At 40.4% G+C, this 17,124-nt stretch overlaps 1 pseudogene; it reads left to right on the top strand.

The window, feature by feature from the left end:
- Positions 1 to 461: 461 nt before the first annotated feature.
- On the top strand, positions 462 to 7,083 carry LOC137255499 (glycoprotein-N-acetylgalactosamine 3-beta-galactosyltransferase 1-B-like; annotated as a pseudogene).
- Positions 7,084 to 17,124: the final 10,041 nt, after the last annotated feature.

Here is a 17,124-nt window from a genome sequence, read left to right on the forward strand (position 1 = left end):
GCAGTTTCGCTATGACTGTTCAATGAACATATGTTACATACCGGCTTTTCCTTCAGAAATATATGCTACAGTTTTCTATCAGTTGACCATATATATCACGCTAGAGGGTTGGGCATTCAGATGTCCTTATGGCAAACTCCCTGTAGTCAAAGAAAACAAACGGGTAACATTCTTTTTCTAATTTTTGTACCTTTGAAAAGTTATAATAACTGACCGAATGACCACTGATGTATCAGTCTGATGTATTGTTTGTTACTTTTCAGCCTCTGTGAGAGATCGGTGATTAACAATGAGAAAGGCGTTGAAGTGCTGACAGCCAGTATCCACACTGTACCTTCCAGGACCAGGCTTCAAAGCCCATAATCCCGTAGAGTTGAATATTGATAAGGTCCAAGTTACTAAGGGATATTTGCCCCAACTTACGTGGATGTAAATCTACCAAAGCGAAATCTACCCCAAAAATGGCTACCTTCCCTTCCGTTAAAAAACTAACTCCTGCTGTGTTAGTTTTAACAATCGGGTTTACGTTTGCGTCCATTTGTGTAATACTCTTTAAAACGGACCTTTTTGTCTCGTCTATTGTGAACACTGTATTTTCATATGACGTTCATTCAAAGAAGATGCAGAATCTATCGGAAGACCTCCATGAAGAATTTAAGAAGTCTTTGGGACGATATTTGTTTGGAAATATCAGATTTGAGGACCTGCATCTCCAGAAAGGTTAGTTCCAATTTGACATTTGCGTATATCCCCCATGTGAGAAAACAGGTGAGTAGTTACTTTGACGATGGTTTCAGTTTTGTATGAATATGAGCATGTCAGGTTCATTCGAACCTGCTTCATCAGAAAACAGAGAGAACAGCGTTTTTAACGAGCAGGCTTATAATGGACTGCAGAAGTGGATTCTGCTTTGTTTGTGTTTCATGAAATGTGTATTCAACGTTTGTTTCACCAAGGAGTCATTTGCTTACGGGATCTGGTGACAACTATTTAATGTACCATAAATATTCCTAAATGTCTTACGGTGATATGTGTTAAGGCCATTTATCTTACCTCACACATGAATGTCGCTTTCTGATTGGCTAAGCGTTATTCTATTATTTTTCGCTTACAGGCGATGTATTATTTTCAATGTACACCGCTGGGAATTCCGAACTCTTCTGATGCTTCATAGTAGTACTTCTTTGTCTCGATTGCCATTGAATCACACATGAAGCACGGAAATTACCGATGTTTTGCGACTGCAAATCGATGGAAGGAAGATAACTCTAAATCTTTTTACCTTGTGTCGCCTGTAAAATGGCGATTTGGCTCGCATTCAACAGAAGTGCTTTAAACAGTTCAAATTAAAATTCAGGTGTTCCGTAAGATAAATACGTTGTTTACTGGTCCCTCGGGGTCCATGGGGTTACATAAACAAACCTCGAGGGTACATAAGCCCATGGCCCACGGTGACCCGTGAACAACTTATATTGTCTCCTGTGACATGCAATATGTGTGAGATAGTTATCGGATACATGAAACCACCATCACTACTGCCTAAAAGTTCATTTTCCTTGAACGCGTGCAGAACACGTGTAACACGCATGTACAACGCGTATGAGTCCTGTCAGGACCAAGTTTCGGTTGAATTTGACGAAAAGCTTTACTGTTGCATACTTTAAATTGTATGAATTTTGGAATCGGAAATTTGAATGTAATAAACGGAGATGGTTTAGTTGGTTCAATATTCGGGTTTTTTCAAGTCTTTGAATGTCATTTAGAAGTGCAAATACACAAGAATGAAATTTTTTTTGGATATCAACTTCTTTATGTGAGAACACAACGTTTCGGAGTTAATGCTTACTCCATCAGGTGATTGAGAAAGGGATACAGAGGTGTATTTATATGTACAGGTAAAACAATAACAAAGTAACAAGTGGAATGAGTTAACGAAAGCTGGAAGCCAGTATAAACAAGCACTGATAGGAAGCCGATAGTTATGATAACAATGATGGAAGCCAATGGTAATGCATTACAGTTGATTGTATATGTTTACATAACACAGATACGGGGTAAGGACGATGTACATGATTGGGGATAAGGATGGAAGCCAATGGTGATACATTACGCATGATTGGATGATGTTACATAACACACATTAGGGGGCATGATACATGAGGGTTGATGAGCATGTTTACATGAGGGTTGATGATGTACAAACACAAGTAGGTAAGGATGTACTCAGGTAGATTGGCTATACATGAATTACATAGATAGAATGTACACAGATAGATGAGATTTATTTATCAATAAGTCCCAGGCACTTGGTAGGTACACTCCTTGGTCGCGGTAGATGGCTGGTTTCTGTCTCCGGATCTCGATGGCCTATTGCAGTTTCCTTTGGCGCCAGTTGTTGTTGTTGGTAGATAGTATCCTAGTGTCCTACCAACGAATTGAGTGTCCAGGGTTCTTGAGAATGTGTTCAGAGATGGCCAATATCTGGTCGAGTTTGCTGACTGAGGTCTGATGTTCCTTCATTCTGGTGTTGATTGGTCTCAGCGTTTCTCCAATGTATAGGTCGCCACAGTTGCAAGGGATCTGGTAGATGCATCCTCTCGGGTTAGGGTGTTCACAGCTGGGTCCTTTACCGTTGGCTTTTAGGTAGGTCTTGATGGTCTTGCCACTGGAGAAGGTGACATCGATGCTGGCTTTGGTCTTGATGAGGCGTGATATTTGATGACTGATGGGGCCAAGGTAGGGTAAGGTTACTCTGATGGGTGATGGAGAAGGTTTGGGGCGGGGTTCTCGGTCCTTGAGGGTCTTCTTGATGGTGGCTGTGACGAGCTGGGGAGGGTAACCGTTGAGTGTGGTGAATGTCTTTCTGAGGTGGTCCAGTTCATTGTTTAGGGCATCAGGGTGGCAGAGGGCTTTGGCACGTCTGGTAAGGGTGGCGATATAGCTTGCTTGATCTGAGGATGGTGGCAGGAGTTGTAGTGGATGTACTGGTCGGTGTGCGTCGGCTTGCGGTATACTGAGGTTCTAAGTCCATCGTCTGTGGTGTGGAGGGATACATCGAGGAAGGGCAGGTGTTGGTTGGTCTCAGTCTCCATGGTGAACTTGATTCTTGGATGTTGGTCGTTGAGGTGGTTGAGGAGCTCGTTGGGGTCGTTGTCATTGGCGATGGTGGTGAAGGTGTCGTCGACTTTGCGGTACCAACAGAGGGGCTGGAACGGAGCTGTGGAGAGGGCTGCTTCCTCGAAGGAGGTCATGAAGATTTCTGTAATGAGAGGAGAAAGAGGTGAGCCCATGGGGAGACCGTGGATCTGCTTGTATATCTTACCATTGAATGTGAAGTAGGAGGTGTCAAAGCAGCTGCGGGCGAGGTTGATGATGCTGTCTATGGTGAGCTTTTTTCGTTTTCCTTTTGCATTTTCTGATAGTAGTTGTTTTGTTCATTTTTATCTTGTGTTTTGGCATTTTTAAGTTAGCAATTATTTTGCTTACTTATGTGTTGTGTTTGGTATATATTGTTATGTCTATAGTTGTTTTGTTTGCTCTCTCTGTTCTTTGATGGATCATATGCGAACTTGAAGGCTATGTGGAAGTAATGTATTCTATGGAGCACCACTCTGTGTAGTTAGTAATGTCTGCATTGAGTTTGATGATAACTGTTAAAGCTGCATACTTAAAATTGTATGCATTTTGAATTCGGATATTTGTAAGAAGCACTCGGGGATGAACTACAGGATAGTGTATATGGTATGTGTTTTGTTTTGTTCATGTTTTGTTCATGTATTTTTAAGTTGGTACTTGTTTCGCTTATCTTTAAGCTTTGCTTTTGCATTTGGTAAGTTAGCAGTATCTGGCACTGTATAAGATTATATAGATCAGTTTTGACAAGAGCTGAACCTAAGGCTTTGAAGGTGTGGGTCTTTTAGGTGTGTACTTGTATCCAGTGTTGTTAGTGTATGCAGTGAAGTAGGGCGTTTTGGCTGTGAGGGCTTGTTTGTCAATCCGTTTTCTTTCCTTTGAAATGGAATAACCAGAGATTAATACACGAGCGAGTGTGTCATATTGTTTTTTTCGAAACGAGCGAGATTTTCTGACAGGAGTTTCAAAATAATGATATGAGACACTCGCGAGTGTGTTAATTTCTGTATTATCCGTTTGTATCGGACTTTTCAATTCTAAACATCACAGTCTGCGTAAAATGAAATCAGCTGCTGCAGCTTTACGTAAAGGTGAAGGTCGCGTATGAATACAGTGATACGTCCCTGTGTAATGCTCGTAAGTAATGAGCGCGACATTTTGAATTAGCTTTTCTTGCACGAAGACCAAAAATACAAATTGTGACTTGAAATTTAATCTTTATCAACATGCATAAAATTTAATGTAAGAGTTGTAGAACTGGAAACATTATTAATGGTAAAGTTATTCGTCGTGAGAAGAGTCCCTGAGAGGAGAGCGAGCAACACGGCGACGTTTTGTGAAGAGTTAGAGTGAAGACACGCAAAGCGAGCATGGAAGGGTAGACTGATTTTCGGTTGAAGACAACATAATAACCACATTCGTGTGTTGTGCCTCAAGAAGGCTTGAATAATTGTTGACACACTCTCTACATTTTCATGTCCAGACACTAGCATGATATGCGTGGTAGCTGCAATATTGTCCTGCAACGTTTGTGGGCACTGTGATTAGCTTGCCGTTCGTCACCTGTCGTGTGTGCTCCACTTGTTATCTTTTTCATCTATGGAGCCGAATATAGTTTTACCTATAGGCTGTCGTTTACACCATAGTTGACCAGTTGACTAACCCACTCAATACCAAACACCATCTCTCTCTCTTTTTCTTTCTCTCTCTCTCAAATTTAAATATTGCGAGACTTGCGAACTTTTCTTTTGTGAACAAAAGCGCTTCATCTGAAATCAGAACAGACTGTCGGTGAAGTCTGCATATCGTTTTTCTAAATAACAAGCATATGCAACTACAAGTCTGACTTCACGTAAAATCACAAAGAACAGGTGAAATATCATATGTCTTTGCAGTAGGTAAAACCAGGACAATTCATTGAGCACCTTACTGTATATGTCATGTGGAAGAAGTGGACGTAATTGTTTTGATTTGTGAATCGCGTTTTTAATGTCTCTGACGAGTGATGACATGACATAAGTGAACGTATCAATCTACTAATATCGGTGTGTGAAACTGTTTATCGAAATACCTCAAACATTACTTTTGCTTTTTGTGAACAGATGACGATGCCATATCGAAGGCTCTATATCAAAAGGAGAGAGTACTCTGCTGGATTATGACGTCACCAAAAAACCTGGATCATAAAACGCGTGTCGGTTCGAGACACGTGGAGTAGGCGCTGCAACAAAGTCCTCTTCATGAGCTCGGTGACGGATCCAAAGTTCCCTACAATCGGATTAAACGTGTCGGAAGGCCGGAAGCATCTGACAGCCAAAACGATGCAAGCTTACCGCTACATCTACGAAAACCACTTTGATGATGCTGACTGGTTCATGAAAGCTGACGATGACACATATGTTATTTTAGAAACTCTTCGGTACTTTCTGACGTCCCAAAACAAATCCCAACCTGTATTTTTTGGCCATCTTTTCAAACGAAAACTAAAACAAAGGTTCTACAGTGGTGGAGCAGGGTATGTGCTGAGTAAGGAGGCGTTGAGAAGATATGGTGAGAAGGGACAGGATCCCAAAGTGTGCAGGCGTGGTGTTGAGGGAAAAGATGTTGTGTTAGGCAGATGTATGGACAACCTGGGGTGAGAACAGTCAACACAACAGATGCTCTCGGGAGGAGCAGATTCCATTGTTTTCAGCCTGAGATTCATTTGGAGGGTGCCTATCCAGATTGGTATTTCAAGTACGATGCAAATGGTGCTAAGAAGGTAAGCTAAACATTAAATGTCATATTTATCTGGGAGAACTATGTTCATGTATCAACAGAATCAGAGATATAATTTGGTACTTTAATTGTTACAAATCATTATTGAATGTTTGTGAGATGAATCATCCAGTCAGCACCAGCGGCGGAAACATGAATGATCCTTCTTTAAAACAGCTCAAATGAATCATTAGGAGGTTTTCATTATGGTCGTCCCGCACAACTCCGTACAGCGACGGAATGTAAAGTGTCATGCTCAGAGACAACGTCTGGACTACTGGTTATATGAAACCAAATATTCTCTCACTGACTTCTATAGTACACGTATATTGTTTAAATAAATCAACTATTGTCCGTTTGGCTCAAAAGCGGACCGATGAGTTGCATTGCCACTGGAAAACTAATAGGCATTACATGATAACTCTGTAAGTTTTTTTTTGTGGAATAATAAAAACGTTGAGTTGGTATGATGTTTTGATTATGTTCAGCTTTTCATTGGGTATGTTACGTTTATTAGTTTTCAATTCATCGGTCCGCTTTTGAGCCAAACGGACTATAAGACATCGACAGCTAATACAGGTTCACATCTGCCTACTCTGGTCGTTAAGCAGAAATGATTAAACACAGCCACCTCAGCTAGCTCATTGTTCAAGTATAGGAATCTAAACAGACTAACCCCAGTTCCTAACAAAATGTCTACCACTTTAAAAAGCATGTATATGCATAAGTATGTTAAAACGACAATGCTAAATAGCAAAGACGGGATGGGCGTACATTTATGAAACCAAAACATCTTACAAAAACCCACCCAGTCATATGGTTCAATCAGTCAGATTATTCGTTCTGCACTGGAGGTTACGGATTGTAGTTTAACCTGTAGAAATTTGGAAACGTACTGGCACTGTACATAGCTTCTCAGAAGTAGAATGAATTCTAGACTTTTAGGTAGAATGAAAGTCAACATGTGAGTATTGATTAGCTTAGTAATTCAAAAGATCTCACAAAAATGATGTATTTCAGGGCATAGACAGCATCTCCGACTACGCCATATCCTTCCACTACGTGCGTCCACAGAAGATGTACGATCTGGAGTTTTACATCTACCACTTACGACCGTATGGCATTGTGTCCGGCACTCAGGAACTCAACAGAAAGGGGAAGGTGAAACCCAGAACTCAGGACCTCAATACATAAGTGAAGTGGCACAGAGGACGTCTTTCGTGTGATGTCTTGGTCGACATGAAGTATGCAGTGGTGTATAGTTTATCATGGGGATATTACAAATTGCTGCTATTAGGTATCTGTGCACTGTGTAATCATTTTCATTGGGAAGCCCGATCCATATGTTGCATGTGTCACACATGTCAGAGCAAAGACCTTCAAAGTGTTTCTTCTGGTCACAGGGAACGGCCTGTGTATGTGAGTAACCAACACTGACAGATGTAACTTCTTCCGTCATCCTGTCATACGACTTGTTCACACTGCCGCTCGTTCGATCGTCGGAAGACGGCTTTTTCCTTATCGTTGAGCTGTTTGGGATTTCCATGCAAATCACTTTTTCAAGGAGAAGAATACATGGATACATAACCTTCTTACAACAGGAATGACGTTTTGGCATAGGTTCTATAAATCCTTTCCTTTACGATGTAGTCCTATTGTAATAAATAGGTTGTTGTTCATATGAATTCATATATAGAGGTTAATACACACGTGAGTGTGTCATATTGTTTTTACGAAACGTGTCAAATAATCCACATTTCCCGAGCGAGAGTGTTTTTTTCTGACACTCTAAACAACTACGTTCACGTGAAGCGAAATCAGCTGTTGTCGACTGATGTAAAGGTCAAGGTCGCGGAAGAAAACAGTGATACAGCACTATGGACGTAAACTCCCTGTGTAATGTCACTAAGTAAAGAGCGCGACATATTGACTAGCTACTATTGCACGAAGGCAAAAAAATACAAACACATTTTGAATTGAAATTTAATCTTTATCAACTTAAGTGTAAGAATTGTATAACTGGAAACATTGTTAATGGGAAAGTTATTCGTTGTCAGAAGAGTGACTGAGAGGAGAGCGAGCAACACGGCGACGGTTTGTAACGGATCGGTCTCACTCACTGTCATAGAAGACTTCAAGAAGTCAGTTGTGATGAGGAATGTCCCCCTGTATATTGGACCTCCGAAGATAGCGTGAACAACATCACTAGACAAGGCTTTGCTTTGTGTTTGTGTACGACATGCATTGGGAGGTTAGATTTATTTCGGACAAACTGTCGATGACGGAACGATTGAAGACGCGCAACGCGAGCATGGAAACATTGCAGGCTGATTTCCGGTTGAAGACAACAGATTTCCACTTCCCCAGTGTTGTGTATCAGAAAAGCGTGAATAATTGTTCACACTCTATACAATGTTATGTCCAGACACTTGCATGATTTGCATTAGAACTACGTTATTGTCTTGCAACTTCTGATTCAAATGTTTGCGGGCACTGTGATTAGTTAGCCGTTTGTCGCCAGTGACCTGCATGTGTGCTCCCCTTGTCATTATCGAGCCGAGTTTATTTTCACCTTTTCTTGAAATCTCATATCAATAAACACGGTGTGTGAAAACTTGTTTGTTTGTAACGTTTTGTATTTGATAGCATTTCATTGGTTTGTTCTCGTAGTAGCGAGACTGAACATTCGTAGTAAATTTGTAGTAAAAAGTTATGAATGAAAAAAGTAGTTCCACATTTCAGTGAAGTCATGGATGTTAATGTCGGATAAATGACCAATGAAATTCGTTTTAGGGTTTGTTATACGTGCGCAACATATGATTTTTCTGTACTTGGTTATGTTTCACCGTGTGGAAAATATATTACTATTCTTCCCTGAGTGCACCAAGCTCTGAATGCCTTTCAAAGAAGCTACATGCCGTGTTGTATTACCCCACTCGCCCACTCACTTTTCGTTAAGATTTAGTGTTAGGTAATGACTTTGGGAGTAAGAGTTTTAGAGTGGTTGTCAAGATCATCACGATTATGGATGTGATAAAGGCACTTACCCTCTATCGTCCATGTGTTACTGTCTCTGATCTAATGACCCGTGAAGGTCCGGTGTAGAATAGGCCTTCAGCAACCCACGCTTGCCATAAAAGGCGACCATGCTTGTCGTAAGAGGCGACTAACGGGATCGGGTGGTCAGGCTCTCTGACTTGGTTGACACATGACATCCGTTCCCAGTTGCACAGATCGATGCTCATGTTGTTGATCACTGGATCATTTCTTGATTATTTACAGACCGTCGCCATATAGCTGGAATATTGTTGAGTGCGGCGTAAAACTGAATCCACTCACTCTGACCTAGAGGACAGATGATCTACCCACAATCTCAAAGTTCGGTGCTTCGATTCCCGGGCCACGTCACACGTGAAAACGTGCTAATTGTTGTTACTTTGTCTTGTGCTTGCCATTTTAGGGATGGATCAACTATTTTTGACTGGGGTGTCCGTGGCAAACTGTATCGCAGTATGTCAGTGGGCAAGCTATTAAAAAGATGTCAAACACAGTCCAATTCTACCTCAGATCAAACTAGTATTGACATCACTATACACATTTATGACTTAACACATCCCAAATATTCCATAGTGTTCTAAATTGTTTTCAATTATAAGATTATAAGGTAATTGTAATGTAACTGAACTGTCTCACAATGAATCCTTCACAACTTTTATGTTTAAAAAATGTTCGGAGTTGGTTAGATAGTTTTACGCCGCTTTTGGCAATATTTCAGCAATATCACAGCGGGGAACACCAAAAATGGGCTTCACACTGTACGTCGAGCCCAAGTCCTCAGCGTGACGAGCCGACGCTTAATCCTTGAAGCTACACCGTCACCGTGACACTGTACGTCGAGCCCAAGTCCTCAGCGTGACGAGCCGACGCTTAATCCTTGAAGCTACACCGTCACCGTGACACTGTACGTCGAGCCCAAGTCCTCAGCGTGACGAGCCGACGCTTAATCCTTGAAGCTACACCGTCACCGTGACACTGTACGTCGAGCCCAAGTCCTCAGCGTGACGAGCCGACGCTTAATCCTTGAAGCTACAGCGTCACCGTGACACTGTACCCATGTGGTCATATCATGTACGTGTTATACTGCTCTTTAGTACGTCTAGGTAATGAAGTTTACAAATGTATCAAGAATCTTCTGTGTTGCATCATTGCATAAAGCCACGATTCGGTGTAGATTCTTTCACCGCTATCAAGTTAAAAGTGACTACAAACAAGTGGTTAGAATTATACATGCATAGTGTGTTATGACAAACATCACATTAACATCAAGAACAGCGTTCAACTTAATGAAAAGTGGTACATATTTGAGTGAGACTAGATGGAGGTAAGAACACCAATCATAACTGGTGCTACACGTGAAGGTCCGGGGTCGAATAAACCTTCAGCAACTCATTCTTGCTATAAATGGCGACTAAGCTTGTCGTTAGAGGCGACTAACGGGATCGGGTGGTCAGGGCCGCTGACCTGGTTGGCACATGAGTGCGGCAGAAACGTAAATTCACTCACTCACTGGGGCTTAATGCACAAGTGGTAATCAATCATACATACATTTTACCTTTTATCATATCGGCCAATACATTTCACCGAAACTGTTTCAGTGGTTCAATGACAAAGGTAGATATGAACCGGGTCTTTGAATGACGTTTAGAAGTGATGCACACACGTTTCAGAGTAACACAACGAAGTAACAAAAGCAGCGATACAACGTTTCGGAGTACATGTATGTCCTTTCTACCGTGAGGATTTACTCTGAAACACTGTGTTCCTTGTAATAAAATATAATTTCATAATTTCATCTATGAAAACTCCCTTCCTTAAATATGTACCGGTTCATTGATGCACACGACATCAGATACATATACATGCGTCCTCTTTGCAAAACCTGAAGCAGCATGCCATGCAGCAGCGTAATAGCATCATGGTTACAGGGTGGATTAGAAGAGATCATATCATTTAGATCCACTAATTCCAGCTACTGGCCTGCTCCACAGCTGTAGCCTGCAAATAATTTACCACAGGCAAATGAATGGTTGATACCACGAGCAATGATTCACAAAGCCCAGTGACACATATTTAGTCGCAAAGCGTGATCATCAGATCCAGCTAACTCGGGAATCGGTACCTCCCAAACTAAATTGAAAACTCAGTTGCTGATTTCACGATATATGTTGACCCTGGCTTTTCTTCTTCCTTAAAAACACAAGGATCTAACCTGCTCAACTGCTTATTATTAATCTAAAAATCATGAATATGACCTTTCCTTTTGGAAAAGGTACTTTTCATCGAAAACATAATTATATTTATTACCCCAGTCAGTAGATCGGTTTTTGCTCCAAGCCAAGCTGCCTTGGCACACTTGACGAATAAGAATTGTCTCATCTCATTCGCTACTGTGTGAAATGCAGCAAATTTTGAAAATGTCATATGCCTTAAGAGCGGGGACACTACGTCTGAGCAGTTCTAGAGAAATATAAATCCAGTCAGATACAGGTTTGTGGTTCTCAACAGGAACTTGCACCTGGCTTGCACTCGACAGTGATCGATCGCCTGACTGAACGACAAACAATAAACCTGAGCAAATTCACATTCGTCACGATGTACGTCTTATGACGTAAACAGTATCTCATGTTCTTTCATGTTCACATTTTACATGTTTCATAACATAATACAAGCGGAAAAGGATAAGCAAACTGGCCAAAAGGCCTTTATCTGTGTTTCTCCACATATAGCTATCATAGCTTATAATCGATTCTGTGGACCGGAATGACCAAAATCAAAATCTCACTATTACGTGTTTATACCAAACACGATCAAACATCAAACGTTTTCCTAATATTACAGAAGACACGGCGAAGGTGTTTTCTATCACCCAAGGCTTGAATCTTGTCACTTATGTTTTACTTGATAGTACTACAATAAAGAAAATCATGCGACCTTACTTGTGAAACTGTCAATACTCAATATCCAAAACTGTTTTACTCTGATTGTGACACCAGGTTGTTATCTCTGAGGAAATTGATAGAGTGAACTCACACCCGGCTGCTTTGCAGTTCGTTCTGTGACGTGATCGGTTATAATCACGGAATCACTGTGTCTTCATCAGAGAATCTAGCCGTCAGTATGTGAGTGGGTGTGAAGTAGTCGCGAGAACGCTTTTCACTGATTTGCGTTTAGGTCTACACAATAACTCCATTGACGACGGTTGTAGCTAATATTCCCAACCCAGCGAGTACCATAATCGGGTACTGACTGCAACGGTTAGTGCTTGGATTGAACTGTTTCTAAGACTGTTGGACTGTTTCTAAGCGTGCTAGCTGACAAAGCGAAGTTATTTAATTGAGCACCATGATATATCCAAAAGGAAAGACCAAAGTGTAAGCATACACCTTCTCCTGTGATGCTGAGTCTGTTCTGAGAGAACTTCAGAACACTGACCCAACAGACATATCCTTTTTATAGACGTAAAGCAGCCTAGTGGAGTGATTGTATGCCAAGGGGACCCTTTAGTGCTAGGAAATCTCTTTTGACGTGTGCTTAAGAATAGCGTCCATCTCTCAATGTTGGCTGAAGGCAAAGACTTACTGGATATTGTGGTGCTTGGTCACTTGGTTCATTGTCCGTCATTACACTTGGCAGCGTTGGTCCACGCTCATGATATGCATCGTTGTGGTGTCAGAATTCAACTGATAACAGGCCGTGGTTACACAGCTGTAAATTACGCTGAATGCTGCGATAATGCATAAATTATATTATATATATAATTATATAAAACAGCATATGTTTACAGCATATTGTTTTTGAAGAGGGGGCATAATTGACTGTCGAATCCAACTGTTTTAGTATAGCAAACGCAAGTTTGATAAAAAGGTCCCGCCTTCCTACCCCCAACCCCCTGCACACATTCACACACACACACACACACACACACACACACACACACACACACACACACACACACACACACACACACACACACACACACACACACACACACACACACACACACACACACACACACACACACACACACACACACATTATGTTTAAACAACATGCGATAAATAGAATCAATGCGACATTTCAAGACTTGTGCTCAGTATCCTATGATAATTTCGGAAATAATTAACCTGCTAGCATTTGTCGGCGCAGCGTGTCACCAGTGGTCTCGATCAATACTGGCAGTTATAGAATTTGTTTTACTTTTCAAGTATTTCTAGGTTCTCGCCGTTAAAAGAACATCTGTTTCATACCGACAGCCACTTTACAAAAGATGTAGTTCACATCTACAGTGATGCACACATCGACGTTATAGTAGAGGCATTTAGACATGTGTGTCAATTGAGATATCGTGATGGCAAAGGACTTTCGAACGGTAATCAAGGAAAATATGCAGGTGACTATTTTTTTTAATGTAGATTCTCTTTTTTGTTTAAAAAAAAAATCCCCGCATCATCTCTACCCAAATGACCATAGTGTGGTGTATCTGAAATATCAAATTTGAGGACCTACATCAGGGTACTTCTAATTTGACACTATAGTATTCCGTCCCAATTACTGGGTGAAGTGCAGCGAACAGTGAGTAGGAGATTGAATGCATGTTTCGTATCGCAGTGAGTAATATTAGCTTGATGTATTCGAGTCATCACCAGGTGTTATGTCCCTGCATATGGGTGCAAACAATACACAAAGTCACAGCTTGCCCTGATACAAGGAAACCCAGAATCATAATCGGGGCGTCGATATTGACATGATGCAATCAAGATACTAAACAGACCGTCTGTACATATGCCAGTACATATGATACCTTCATGCCGAACACATTTGTACGATTTTAGGTTATAACGAACTAACATCAGCGCTTCATGAGAGTTTGTTATAACAGGCTTGTAGATATTTTAGAAGTAATGACCTGGCGCACGTCAAGAACTTTCCAGCACATATTTGTCTATTGGAGAAAGAGAAAGGTTATACATACACTCTAATTATAGTATTTAGTGACATGCGAAAATATCGTTTCCACAGATATATTTTATCCACACACACACTTACACACACACACACACACACACACACACACACACACACGCACACAAATTTTCAGGTTATTAGTCTTATACAAGTCTAATTTAGATATCGTGCAAATACCTTCGTACCACACATGTGTGTGTGTTTATATATACAGTATGGTTCAAAATTATTGAGAATAGCTAAAGCATTTCATATTATTAAACGAGAACAAATCAGATAAAATTGAATGTATTGTGAAAGTGAACTGACCTTTTCATGTTGTGTAGGTAACAATTTAATATTTTATCAAGTCTCCTTGAGCTTCACGGCACAGTCTAAGACGGGTAGGCATACTTCCTATCAGAGAGGTTAGTGTCTCGTGAGTTATGCTGTCCCAGTATCGGACCACTTCTCTCTTCATGTCTTTAATTTTTGTCAACCCCTTTTGATTCACACATTCCTTCATCATCCCCCAAATGTTCTCAATGGGATTTAAGTCAGGACTATATGCAGGAAATGGTAATGCAGTCACATTTTTCTCCTGAAACCACTGCTTGGCATGTTTTGCGGTGTGTTTAGGATCATTATCTTGCTGCAAAATCCAGTCATTTCCATAAAACACATGTGCACTTGGAAGGAGAAAATTATCTAATATGTTAGTGTAGCGTTGACTTGTCAGATTTCCCTCAAACACACACAGCGGGGTCGTTCCTAATAAGGATATCCCTCCCCATACATGAAACTTTGGGCTGTATTTAGGTCGTCGATACAACGGTGCTGACGCAGACTTTGTCCATATTTTCACATTATTGGGATATACCCATATTGAGCTTTCACCAGTAAAAATCACATTTTCCCAGTCAAAGTTTTCATGTGCCAAACACCACTCAACACGCCTGTCTTTATGTTCTTGTTTCACGAGAGGAGAAGGAATTCCAGTCTTTTTCTCCCATCCAAGATCAATCAAATTTCTTCTAACTGTAGATTTTGATACAACTGTTGATCCCCTTTCTATCATTTCATACCTGATGTTGGAGATGCTTGCCCTTTGCTTTTTAGACGCTAAAATTCCCAGCCGGACGCGATCTGAGAAGTCCAATTTTCTGGGTCTCCCTGCTCCTTTCTGGTGCCCCAAATCCTTTCCCTCTTTAAAATTCTTCCTAATCCTATACACAGTAGAAAGAGGAGTTCCTGTTCTCTCTGCCAATGTATTTACATCATCAATTCCTTGATTACACATCTCAAAAATCAACCTTCTTTTATCTTCAGCAGACATTGTTGACAGTGCTGAGGAAAATGACGTCTGCTACAAATTCAGGGGAGGTAACTCTAATTGTACTATACTCAGTAGGCCAAGATGAGTTACCTCCCTTATACCATTACTTAGTTTTAAGTATCAGTGAATCAGCTGAGGTGTTAGGATAGCTCAAAGTAAGAAGAAAAATTCTCAATAATTTTGAACCAGACTATATATGTGATATTAGCAGGGCGTGTGATCTTGTTTAGCATAAACACGTAATAGTGAGATTTTGATGTTGAGTCATTCTGGTTCATAGAACGAGTTTACGTCTTTTAAAAATTATAGATGAGCATATGTATTGTACTTGCCTTGAGAATCAACTGGCAGAGTTCTGGGCTATACATACATTTTTTTCATAGGTTTGGTTAACGCTTTATCATGCGAGTGTGGTAATTTCTGTACGACCCTTTGTTTTGCGACTATCCGGTCTCATGAAAGTTTAACAGTGTCAATGGTCTGTTAAAACATCGTTTCAGATGTGAAGTGTGGAATGGATACACTAAACAAAGGTGATAATCAGATTTTACAGGAATAATACAGAAGGGACAGAGTCTTGGACTTCGATGTCAATTGCACTTCCCTCCCTCCTATATTTGCAGAATAGATAAAGTCATCCTATACACTGGAACAGTAAAAATAGGTAAACATGATTCCAATCTAATTCTCAGTTTAATAGTCTTATACATGTCTAATTTAGATATCTTGCAAATATTTTCATACCAAATTTGAAATAAAAGATTCAGCACATCCAACATACTGTTTTGCCCATACATAACCAAAATCGTTATTGAAAAGCAAACTTTCAACCGCTCAGAACTAAAGGCTTTCTTCCCGCTTCTGCCCGTAAATATTGGAAATTATATGTTTATACGTCCTGTTTACGTCATAGTGTAAAATCTGGACCCAGCATTTGATTACCCTTTCATATTGGTGAACCTTAATAGAAAAGGCAACGCAAATCACCTCTTCGGGCCTTTCAGTACCTGTCAGCAACTCGTCCTACTGCAACAGAAGGGGGCGGTCCCCAAACCATACAACACTGAGAGAATTTCTGTACATCAAACATATAACATGCCTAAATGAGCAAATTGATAAAATTGTTGACACTGAATTTGAATGAATGGATAGTCTTTAAAGCCCGCACTGAAAGCGTTGCCTGCGTGACATGTTACGATCCTGAACTAGAAAAACGAACCCTCAAGTTTTTTAAGATGCAACTTCTAATCTAGAACCAATTATAATTCAAGGCGCAATCACCTTGGTTTTAGCCATATTAATTTATCATCTGCCATTTTATATTATTGTAATTCTTATTCACAATGACATTTCTCCTTAGTGATGTATGCCTACATTAGTGTTACAATGGAAAAAATGGTACATGTAAATAGGTCTTCAATATTGTATAGAATTTCCTTCCGATATAACCTTTGAAATTTATCAGTGATAAAATATATGTGCTAAGAGGTAAGTCAATGAAAGTATATCCGGTCGATTCTGACAGCATAGGAGTGAGTGAGTGAGTGAGTGAGTGGGTGAGTGTTGTAACTTTCTTCATTGCCCGTCATGGTACCGGACACGGTTGATCGCTTATAATATGCATATATCTACGCTGATAACAGGTCGCCTCAAACAGTTAGAAAATATACTCAGTACAGCGATAAGTACGAAACAAAGCAACGATGTTGAGAATTGATTGTTGATGAGAGGTGAGGAATCTTACAAACATATTAACAACTTTGACTTCTGTTTGATAACTCTGACCAAAGGGACAAGCTGCTTCCACTCATTGTGTGTAAACAACACGGGGAAAACTGAAGACGGCGATGGTCTTATGCTATAAGTCTTTTGTCTGTCAGCCAATGATATTCATA

This window comes from Haliotis asinina, chromosome 11 (genome assembly GCF_037392515.1).
Source record: "Haliotis asinina isolate JCU_RB_2024 chromosome 11, JCU_Hal_asi_v2, whole genome shotgun sequence".
In the NCBI taxonomy this organism is placed as follows: domain Eukaryota; kingdom Metazoa; phylum Mollusca; class Gastropoda; order Lepetellida; family Haliotidae; genus Haliotis; species Haliotis asinina.